At 39.4% G+C, this 11,830-nt stretch overlaps 1 protein-coding gene across 4 annotated transcripts in view; it reads right to left on the minus strand.

Annotated features, from left to right (window-relative positions):
• sema6ba (sema domain, transmembrane domain (TM), and cytoplasmic domain, (semaphorin) 6Ba) overlaps window positions 1–8,845 on the minus strand; it is a 129,127-nt gene extending 120,282 nt beyond the window's left edge. For 2 of the 4 annotated variants that reach the window (XM_027137288.2, XM_027137281.2), the window contains exon 1: window positions 8,151–8,845. The gene's annotated coding sequence lies outside the window, so the exon portion shown is untranslated. The remainder of the gene's footprint in view (window positions 1–8,150) is intronic. The other 2 variants (XM_027137282.2, XM_027137286.2) reach the window with 2 other exon arrangements.
• Between the last annotated feature and the right edge of the window lie 2,985 nt (window positions 8,846–11,830).

An 11,830-nucleotide genomic window follows, 5' to 3' on the forward strand; every position in this document is an offset into this window, starting at 1 on the left:
AGAACCGACCGGAGAATTCGCACCATCATCGTGCTCGTGTCCGGGCAGAACTGTTATCTACAAGTCACAGGACTTCAGCTCGGATGATGAAATATGAATTTTTACTCAATTTTCTCAGGATGCCTGTGGAACCAACAGCTTCCAGCTCCCACATATAAATGGATATGATCTGAAGGATGTGAGACATGACCGAACCGCAGCCTACGGGTCTTCTTTTAAAAGTACTGCTTTGGCGAAACATATGAATTTCGAAAAACACCACACAAAGATCTCGGCATTCTGTCATTTGTCTAATCTACACTTACAATCTTCTTTAGCCTTGAGCTGTGAGACTGAATAGTAAACAGTGGATTGTCGAGGGGTTTTATTTACAGGTGAGGCTGCAGTGCAGTAGATCTTGTGAGAGTAGGTAAAAGCTGTGTGGCACTGATAACTCTGGGTGGTGTAAAAGCACATGCTATATGGATTGTTTGATAAAAACAGGACTAAAAATCTTAATTCTTTTTGGCACTGTCATAAATAAACTCTTATCTCAGTAAAGGGAGATTTTATATAAGAAACAAAAAAAGGAGTTAACACCTGAAAGCTCGGATTTTTTGTTGCAATGATGCGTATTAAAGTATATAAAAATAAAAATTAATTAGACTTCTTTTTATTATTTTTTTTTACTGCCTTTATCTCATTACTAACAAATAATGAGCTTGTAATTGTATTAAAGATAATCTTCATGTTGTGTAATTAAGAAGGTGCAAAGCATATGTGTAGCTACATTTCGATTTCACTGCTTAAATATGGATTTTTATTACCAACAAAGAGACAAGCTCTGCGATGTGAGAGGATAAAATGAAGCTGCTATCGCAGCCTCGCAGTATGCTTCACTGTAAAAAAATATGTGGTCAGATTTAACTCTTTTTCCCAAGAGCCCAGAAAATGGAATTTGCATCAATGTTGTGGTGTCCATGATCAGAATTCCTTTATAATGTCACACTTAACAGAGCTTTAAAGGTGGGGTCTCCGTTGTTTGAGAAACGCTTCAGAAAAGAAACGCTTCTTTGGGTCGCCAAAGAAAACAAAAACAAAACTAACGTGTAGCCAATTAGCAGAAAGGGGCGTGTCTTGTCAATATGGGCGGAGAGAGTGTTCAGGGCGCATGTCTGACATTAGCAGAAAGCGGTTTTAACATTGACACGGTGGATAAAAAAAAAGAAAGCGAAGAAAGGCTTACGATACGGCAAGAAGCAGAACCCGTGTTAATATTGGATCAGCTTTCCAGCGCTTGAGAGAACTGAACGTCTTCCGCGTGAAACGGAGATAAACCTTTCACGGTACAACACACAGTACTACAAAAACACATTTGTATGACCATAGTATTACTCATTGAGTTCATTTATTGATAAAAAATATACCCTCGGTCAGCTGCCCCAACAGGTTTAGCCATAATACTTGTCTGGGTTATAATTGGGTTATACTTGTCTGGTGTATGTGTGGGGCGGAGCTATCAAAATATGGGTGGGACCCATTTGGGTTAGGGGCGTGTTTGTTTTGGTGATTTCAAATGTCAACATTGGCTTTCAAACGACGGAGACCCCACCTTTAAGTTTGTAATTTTTATCATTAGTATCATTTAAAGCCGTTACATTGTGAAACCACACAAGGATGTTGGCACCGATGGGAATTATATCTATAGAGTTCAATTTATTTAAAACATGCATGGTAGAACATTGTTGCACCACACCAGTCTTATGGGTTTGACTGCGAGCTTGTGTTTTCTTTAATCATGGCTTTAAAAATAAACTCTCAAATCAAGTTGGATGTATGAAAACTAATTGCATTAAAATTATTCATTTCACATGGAACTGATGTACACATTTTAATTACACACATTTATAGCATTTGGCAGACACCCATATACAGAACGACTTACATTTATCTTGTTTATACAACTGAGCGATTTATGGTTAAGAGCCTTGCTCAGGGGCCCAACAGTGGTAGCTTGGTGGACCTGGGATTTGAACTCACAACCTGCCAATTGGTAGGCCAGCACCTTGATCCCCCAAAAATTAAGTAAATCCAGTTTGCATTCCTTTCTTAATTTACATGGGAAGTAGTGTCAGACACTGCGGGTGATTATTGTGTACCATATTACCTCCACAGCATTTTAAGTAATAAAATTATATATATATATTGTCCAGCCTAGCTCCCCCTCTCTCTCTCTCTCTCTCTCTCTCTATATATATATATATATATATATATATATATATATATATATATATATATATATATAGGGGCTAGGCTGGACAATCAGGCATGTTGGTAAAACATACCAACCCTCGTGTTCTCTTAAAGGGTTGAATTTCCTTAGCCGACAGCTTGCTGATCCCATTACTGATACTGATACTGAAACTGATACAAGCTACTGACACCAAAAACATTGATTGATAAAGATCACCATCAGAAACTATAAATAACTAACTACATTGATTGGATAGTGTTTGGGGCAATACTGACTATCACAGACACTGCATAAATATTTTAGGAAGCCATACTAATGGATATATGTAATGTTTATATTAATACATTTACATTTCTGGCATTTAGCAGACAAACTTATCCAGAGTGACTTGCAATTTATTTCAATTTATACAACTGAGCAATTGAGGGTTAAGAGCCTTGCGTGGGAGCCCAGCGTTGGCAGTTTAGCAAATTTGGGATTTGAATTCATGACCTTCCGATCAGTAGTCCAACACCTTACCCACTAGGCTACCACAATTCCTTAATAGAAATATTCTATTATGGGCCCACCTTTAAACTTCAATTTTTCTTTTTGGGTGTCAGAAAAATAGTGTAAACAAATATAGTAAATCTTCAGTAAGAAGATAAATAGATGCGACAATTGTAGATGCAAACTTTTATTCTGTTAATTCAGTAGAAGAAGAAAAAACAGAAAAAAAATACAGGCTATGAGCACAACTATAGAGTTCACAGCAAAAACAAACAAGCTTCACAATGGCTACGTCTCAATCAGTAGTTCAGTCAGGGCACTGATAAGGGAGACCATTTTTAAGTCTACCAATCGCTAGAATCCTATCAGTGCACTGGAACCTTCACTCCTTAAAAATTTAAAAATGCACCATAAAAACCAGGGAGCGTGCTCACTATGTTCCCTGACTGGAAATGACACCATATTTTCTGAAGGCTTTCAGCTTGAATAAGATGGCAGATGAAATCTCAGTGTAAGTAGATTGTTATCGTTGCTCATGTTATTGGTTGAGAACTTTACTCTGCCTTCTATATTCAGTTTGTAAATTTTAAAAGATGCTATTTGAAGTACTATGATGGAAACAAATTTATATCACTTTTAAAACATAAATAATTGATATCTTTGGGTTTTTGCAGTGACTGATTTTGACTGAGTGACTAAGTGAGTGAAATTCAAATGTACACAATATGCTGATTCATGACCTAGGGAACTAGAGAGCTGATTGAGACACGGTCAATAAAACCCTGAAACACAGAAAATTACCGGTGCTTATTGGGGAAAATGTGACACAGGCGAGAGTTGAAACGTGCCATTGTAGTCACACCTTTGGCACTATCATGTCGCTGAGAGGTCTAATGATTATATCCATTTCTAAAAGAAGTATCCAAGTAAATGTTACTCAACTGGCATACTGGTCAATTAGCATTTAAAACTACTATGAAGCAGCACTCCAATACAGCTTACTTATCTGCAAAATGCCAGACAAATGAATGATTTTAATACACTCAAACTAAAGTGCTAAAATTTGCATTTATAACAGTGAAATGATTGCATCACACTCCTAATAGTTTCAATGTGCCTGCTTGTGATCCTGAGATTATCTCACTACTATTATTTGGAGTTTCTGTTCATGTTCTTCATCATGGCCAAGTAGGTTTCCACAGAGTTCACCGGTTTCCTCCTAACTCCCATAACATACCAGTGGATAGTAGGTGTGAATGATTTTGTAAATGATTGTTCCTGGTGCTTTGTGATGGACTCGAATCCCATTCAAGGATCCTAAGATAAACTCTGGATTCACTGACCCGGATAAAGCAGCTACTGAAAATTAATGAATGACCACTGTACTATACACCAACAACACTTTTCAAAGTGTCACTAATTTGCCATTCATGAAAAAATAGATGACATTAAGAGTGTGAAGGCTATAACCAGTAACATAACGTTTTGATGATAAACAACCACATCCAGTGACAATATCAGACACTTCAGCAACTATAATCAGTGGAATAACCAGTAATAAAGTGTAACAGCTATAACCAGTAATGCTATCAATGACAACAGCAACTACTGTATAGTGTCGCTTAGTCAGAACTCTGTCTTGGCTCTACAAAACACAGAGAGACAACCATTCAACCATCAATTGTTCAAAAAGTGCTGCATATTAATGAGTGTATAATGTGAACTTTACATAATTTGTACAATCCAGTTTAGCTGATCATAAGCTCTCATTGTCACAGTTGTAAACACGATGGCTTCCTTCTTCTGTGAGGAAGATCATCCAGTCAGAAGAATCCAACCAATAAGATGACAACTTCGAAACTCCCGTAGTGTTTCCGATTTTGTGTGCCATGTTTATTTACATCACACCAGCCAGTGGTTTGCGGGGTTGATGTCAGAGGCTAAGTAAGTAAGTAGAACCTCTTATAACCAGTTATAAAGAATAAACGATATAACTAATGACACTAACAGTGACCTCAGCAATGAAAACCAGTGAAATAATCAGTAATAAAGAGTAACAGCTAAAACCAGTGAGAATACCAGTGACTATACCAACTATACCCAGTGAATCAACCTTCTATATATAGTAACAGCTATAACCAGTGACATAACTGAGTTTTTTATCTAAGTAAATCCAGTGATGTCAACTGTTTGTCTAAGCAATCTTGGTCAACTATTATGGTCCATGTGGCACACATACGCACACACTCACACACATTCATAACACGAAATATGGCAATAAAACAGTCACACACTTAAACATGGTCAGCTGCATGGTCAACAAATACTCCCATGAGGATTTCCCATGAAATCCTCACACAGTTCTCACACCGTGTACAAAAGCAGAGGGCAATCCCTCATTCGGCATCCCGTGAAAACAACAAGAAGCGCCTCCACGCACAACAAACAGCAGACAACAGCCGAGACGTCACACATGGTCACCGGAGCTTGGGGAGGAGGTAGAGGGAGGAGAGTGACTGCTGAAGGAGAAGTGTGTGTGTGTATGTGTGTGTATTATCCCAGTGAGACACCTGCTATTTTTGTGCAGTAGAGGCAGCACCTGCATGAGCGGCCTGTTGTGCTGATGCCCGCGTGCAGAGCGGCGATAACAGGGAGGCCATTCATGAGCAGCGCCTCTGAGCCAGCCCTTCTCTTTCTCCCTCCTAACACACACTACACTCCATCTCTCACACACATGCCAAACAGTGTATTCTCCACCTCACACATATACACACAGTACTTCCTCAGCCTCCAACACACACTGCTCACACTCTTTCACTTTCTCAGGTTAAGACACACACAGTATCCCTCAATCCCAGACACACAGACATACCATCACCACATTAACTTTCCTTTCCTCTCTCTCTTCTAACACACATACACACAAGTGCAAGCTGGGTTTGAGGTAAACTAAAACCTTCAACTATCAGTCACTGAACCTGAATGAAAAAGTCTCTCAAATATTAATATTAAAATTCAACTCATGTTTGATGGATCATTCTGATGATGTAAATTGTTATTTATGTTGAATTTCTTGTTACTGCACTAAATTAAAATTTTCTGTTTAAGATTGAGTGTGATTTCAATAAAAAAACACTAGTCTGTGATCCTATTTGGTTCAAATTAGAGGACCTGTGATAGTTTAGCTAGCTAACTTACCTAAGGCTAGTGATAAACAAAGCTTTGCTTGTTATTGTGTATTTTGTTAGATTTAGCTACCATTATATAAATTATTAAGCTCAGGACTGAGATACTGAAATCTTACTCATGTCTACCTGTGACAAATAGAAATTTAAGAGCAGCTAATAACTAACTGCAAAATGCTAGCTATTTGACATGGCATGAATTAACATAAATTGTTTACAGTTTGCAGTAGCTAGATGTTAATCCTTTTCTTTTGGGATTAAATTAAATATGATGTTGCTTGGTCATCACAAATCCTTCAGAAAACATAATAAAAATCACTTATTTAAATAGATTGTTTTTTATAAATCCCACATACTACATAATCCAACCACTCGTATATTAGACAAATGATTTAACTGTGTACAATTGTATTTTATTTTCTGTGCTATTTATGAAAGCCATAATGTTTCCTACTCCTTCCAGGAGGCATTCATATTAGGCTGTTTGTTTTTATTGATATTTGATTGACTTAGACAAAATCTGTCAGGTTCATTTTACCGGTCAACTTTTGAGAATGTTTCCGGGCTGTTTCCATTACCGTAACAAAATATTTTCATGACTGTAAGAAAACTAATAAATCATTAACCACTAGTTATGTTTTTATCATTGAAGCATTTTAGTAGTCACCACATAATGTGCTTTCAGATGAATACTAAATAATTAATAATAGCTAGGAATTTAAGGATTTAAAGTAAGAGCATATTCACTTAGCAATAAACCGATTACCCTGCAAGGATGTGGTCTGCATTTCAAATCAGTTAGTCGCGATCTTGAAAAATCAGATACATGTCTCATCCAATAAAATCCCATCTAAAGTTATTAAGAGTTCCATTCAGAGGTGTGAATTTTTCAAACTAACCTTTAAGCATTCAGCTTTTCAGCTTTTCTTTCTGATCTATTATTAACATGGTTTTCACCTGCACTACCTGACGCCACTCCAAACTCCTTTCAATCAGTGAATAACAGGAATCAGGCCTTCACCGCTCTTTGGGAGAGAATGCAAAGCAAATTAAAAATGGTGCAATTACTATTCACAGTAGTGCAAAAAAGAACAGACAGTAGTTGATATCAGAAGGTTTGTATCTGTATACAATGAACATTATACTCCCTGGTTAATTTGCAATACAAATTCAAATATCAAAATGATGCTTAAAGGCTGTACGGTGACAGGGTTACACTTAGCTTCAGCTCCAGACTAACGAGTCTGATGGACGGCATCGATAAGTCAGCATGTGTTTTTTTCTCCTGTGCTTTAGACTAGATCAGTGGCTTTCTACTGAGGAAAAGGATTTCTATCCATACTTATTTCTCTCATCAAGTCCTCAGCTGTTTAATGAAACTCTGTGGACTCTTTATTAACTTTGCTGACTTACAGCTTTATGCCCATGAATCCTACAAGCCAGAGAAGGAGCGACAGAGTGCCAGAGAAAGAGAAAGAGAGAGGGAACAAAGAGACTGGGCGCTGATGAAAAGAGAATTGAAGGCAGGGCGTCAGCGTAAAACACAACATTACAGGCCTGTTCGAGTTGACACAACACCTTAGGTAAGATTGAAGCAGATAATTTGCCAGTCTCAAATGAAAAAGCCATCAACATCAACAGAGCAGTCGCTGCTGCAGAACAGGATGTAAATGTGAAGATCTGATGACATGTATACTTATTAGGCAATGTGAGACTGATTGGGTGTTTAGACACTGGGCTGCTTTTTGGAGCAATATTTATCTAGTTGCTATTTCTCTTCCAAAGGGTGACCTGGTAGATTAAAAAAGCTGATGAATCTTTCTCTTATCAGAGGTTCAGGATGCCCAAGAAAAAGGATTAAAAAATGAAATCTGCTAAGAGACCCTTGATCTAATGCCCAGATCTTCACAGGGGCCCGTGTGTATAGGCTATGATTTCACCTATCTGTGTTAACACCCTGCTGCCTGAGGAACTGAGACTTGAATATTACATCTAACAAGACCGCAAAACTAGGAAATACATATTGAGCAATAAACTGAGAGTCAGTATCGTTGTGCACTTACTCCATACCACTGCGGGACAGAGAGAGAACTGTGGATCTTAAACATTAATCATGCACAGAATCGGACACTCAAAATGCGCACATTACGCGTCCATGTTGCGGCTTTACATAAACAAGCATCCACTTTTTTTTTCTTTTTTTTTTGAACACCGTGTGCACAAATCGGCTTTTTTTTGCTCACCTGCTAACTTCTACGTCGCCGATTAGATGTTCTGCTACAGGATGCGGCGGGGATAAAACCCCGGAGCTCTAGCGCGCGCGAACAACGTTGTGCGACTCCTGTGTGAAGGGATTCAAAGCGAGTAGTCCGATTTTCTCCCTTATGACACCTGCGTCGTGTTCAGATCACACAGACGGATGCAGCGGCATCCTTCTCTTTCTTGTCCTGCACACCACACCACAGAAGCCGTTCCTTTTCCCCACGCCTTTTGCACAGTATGTGAGCGCGAGACGCTCGCTGCTCTTGTGTCCCCGCGCTGCACGTGCTGTACGGACAGATCGGAAAAGAGACAGAACGGTAGGTGTGGCGGAGAAACCGGAGCAGTCAGAAACACGGCGTGGTGAAGAAGCGGTGCAATTGCGCAAAATCGGTTAAAGCGTACGCCGTTATTGTGCACAACAAAAAGAGAGAAAAACACACCTTGTTTTCTTTCTTTCGGTCTTTAGAGAGCTTCTGTGTAGACTCACGAGCCGGTTATGAACAGCGGGCGTCACAGAAAGCGGATCGATGCGGCGTGTGCTTTGGCTCCTCTCCAGATCAGCGCGTCAGTCCGCTTGCTGCCTTAAGCGCATTTCCGAATGCGTGCGTATTTTAGCTTTAACACACACCACCGGGCAGGTAGTGCATCAGGAATAGTTCGTGTCAGCCTTGCACACCTACACACACACACACACACACACACACGGGAACGCGATGGTTTGTTGCTTTGGGATTGCAAGAACGATGAGAATAAAGCTTTCTTTCTGTGTCTTTCACACACATAGACACACACGCGCGCGCACACATGCACACATAGACACACACATGGACACACACACATAGACTTACACACACACGTGCAAACACATAGACACACACAGACACACACATGGACACACACAATCCCATACACACACACACATAGACCATAGACCCGCACACACTAGTCCTATACAAAATAACTGGGCAGCTCTAGCTCATTGTGTTCATTTACATTTTCAGACTCATTATCAAGTAACTACCATCAAAACAATGCAGAAATAATTAGGCATTCATAGATTATATGAGCGTGATCATGTTATATGCCCATTATATGAACTGGGAAACATGATCCTGAAAGCTCAGGAGATTCAATGCTTACTATCATTAATACAACACAATTTATTTCTGTAGAGCATTAATTCACCTGAACATTAACTATAGAGACTACACAAACGAAGGTGTTGTTCAAATTCATATACATGGAGATTCATTACACATATAATGTATAAACACCAACCCCACCACTATACCCAGTCATATCCGTATAAGGCATCGACAGTAGTCTGGTTTATATTAATGCATTCATTCCTATAGGGTATTGTTTCTATAGTAACAACTGATTCGCAGGAAGTTGTATGTTGCATGGCCTCTACGAACATGTTTATAAGGTGATAAAGTTTATGTGAAGACATTTACACTGATCAGGCATAATATTAAAGGCACCTGCTAAATATTGGGTATGTCCTCCTTGTGCCACAAAAGCAGCGCTGTCCCACTGAGGCATGGATTCCAGGGTTTCCTTGGATCTGACTTAATCTAGAACATGCAACAAATGCTTGCTGATTGAGATCCAGTGCAGACTGAACTTTGGCCAATTGTGAGGCCATCACCTTGAACTTGTCATGTTTCTCCTGCTTCCTGATCAGTTCTTGCAGTGTGGCAGGGTACATTATCCTGCTAAAAAAATCTGCTGCCATTATGGAATACCGCTGACATGAAGGGGTGTATTTTTCTGCAGAAAATCTGTAGGTAGGTGGAATGTGTCAAAGCAACATCCACATGAATGCCAGGACCCAATGTTTCCAGCAGAACATTGCCCAGACATAATTTCTGACATGATATGCAAAAGACATGATTTTAATAGACCAGGCCACCTTCTTCCTTCGCTGTGATGTCCACATGCTAGTTGTAGGTGCTTTTGGCAGTGGACAGGAGTCAGCATGGGTACCCATACTGTATACAGCAAACTGTGTTGCACTGTTGTTTGTGTGGGATCGGACCAGACGGCCTAGCCGTGCATCGTTGAGCTCTGGCCAGTCATGACCCTTTCACTGGTTGACTGGGTGTCCTTTCTTGGAGCACATTTGTTAGGTACTAACAGGTGCATACTGGGAACAGTCCACAAGACCTGTCATTTTGAAGACATGCCATTCTTTCATCCTGTCTTCTAGCCTGCACAATTTGGCCTTTCAGGTCTTTTTACGCTTGCCCATTTTTCCTTCTTCCAAAACATCAATTTCAAGACCGGCTGTTCACATGCTGCCTAATATATCCCACCCCTTGACACAGGTCCATAGCTGGGGGTGGGGGTGGGGGATTAGCTTGTCTGCTGGTATCTTAACGATCACACTTTTTGATGCACCTAAATTATTTACTGCATTGTTGTCAAATTGCTTCCTTATGTACCACCTTTGTCAGTCCATACACAGTTCATAAATTTAAAGACCACAATAACAACAGAATAGATTTAATAAACTTTACTGAAGTATTAATAATAATTATTTTCATCAACATTTCTTGACTCTCTGTCAATGCCTCTTTGCTTGTTGCTGTATTGGTCTTGACACTTACGGATTTAGTACACTGGTCAGTTCCAATCTTCTTAGGTGCAATTTGGAGAATATGTTCACAGCTTCATCCAGGTTGACTGCCATGTCATAGTGTGTATGGATGAGGGCCAGGGATGACAAGCGGTCCTCTCCCATGCTGCTACGCATGAATGTGTTCAGTCTCCGGAGAGTGCTGGCCGAACCGTTCACATTCACATGAGGTGACTGGCAGAGTAAAAGCTATTTTGAGAAGCTGATATTTGGGTAGATCAGCGCATCACATTGTTTGATTGCCTCAGCACATGAAGTTGGCCTTTGTTCTGATGGCTTGTTTTGCCACTTCATAATATAATATTATTATATTGTAGACTATTGAGTGGATAAAATATAGAAATCCTTTTAATTTATATTTATATATATATACGCGCACACACACTCACACACACGTTCAGCTACAATAATGTATCGTATTAATTTGAAACAGCCACCCAGAATATTTGTCACAAGCATTGATTAAAACAATGATGACAATAATCACATGAAAAAAAAAACGACTTAAATTCTGAACTCCCGGAAAACGAACCCCCTTCTGCCTACGGGCTTGTGACAGGTACCAGTGTTACGAGATAAATCAATGTTATTCACTTCACCTATCAGTGTTTTTTAATGTCATGACTGATCAGTATCAGTCTCCAGTGTCACCTTGATTTTATTGTTTATTACAATTTGTGGAAATTCTTTAGCTTTAATGGTTTAATTCGATTTTACAAATGATTCCGTCTGCAGGTTGTCTGTTTCGCTGTTCCTCTCTATCCATGTTGTATTGCTGAAAAATCACTGCTTTGGTGATATATGATAAACAAGTACACAGGCCATTATTTACACTGTTTAAATAGTTTTAAGTGGAATTTTTGTTGCGGTTCTTGTTTTCAGTGAAACAGCACCTCATATGATTTATGATCAGGCTTTTTCTGATTAACCTCTTTGTCTCTCCTTCCCTCCCTCCCTCTCTCTCTCTCTCTCTCTCTCTCTGTCTGTCTGTCTCTCTCTCTCTCTCTCTCTCTCTCTCTC

This window comes from Tachysurus fulvidraco, chromosome 22 (assembly GCF_022655615.1).
Source record: "Tachysurus fulvidraco isolate hzauxx_2018 chromosome 22, HZAU_PFXX_2.0, whole genome shotgun sequence".
Taxonomy (NCBI): domain Eukaryota; kingdom Metazoa; phylum Chordata; class Actinopteri; order Siluriformes; family Bagridae; genus Tachysurus; species Tachysurus fulvidraco.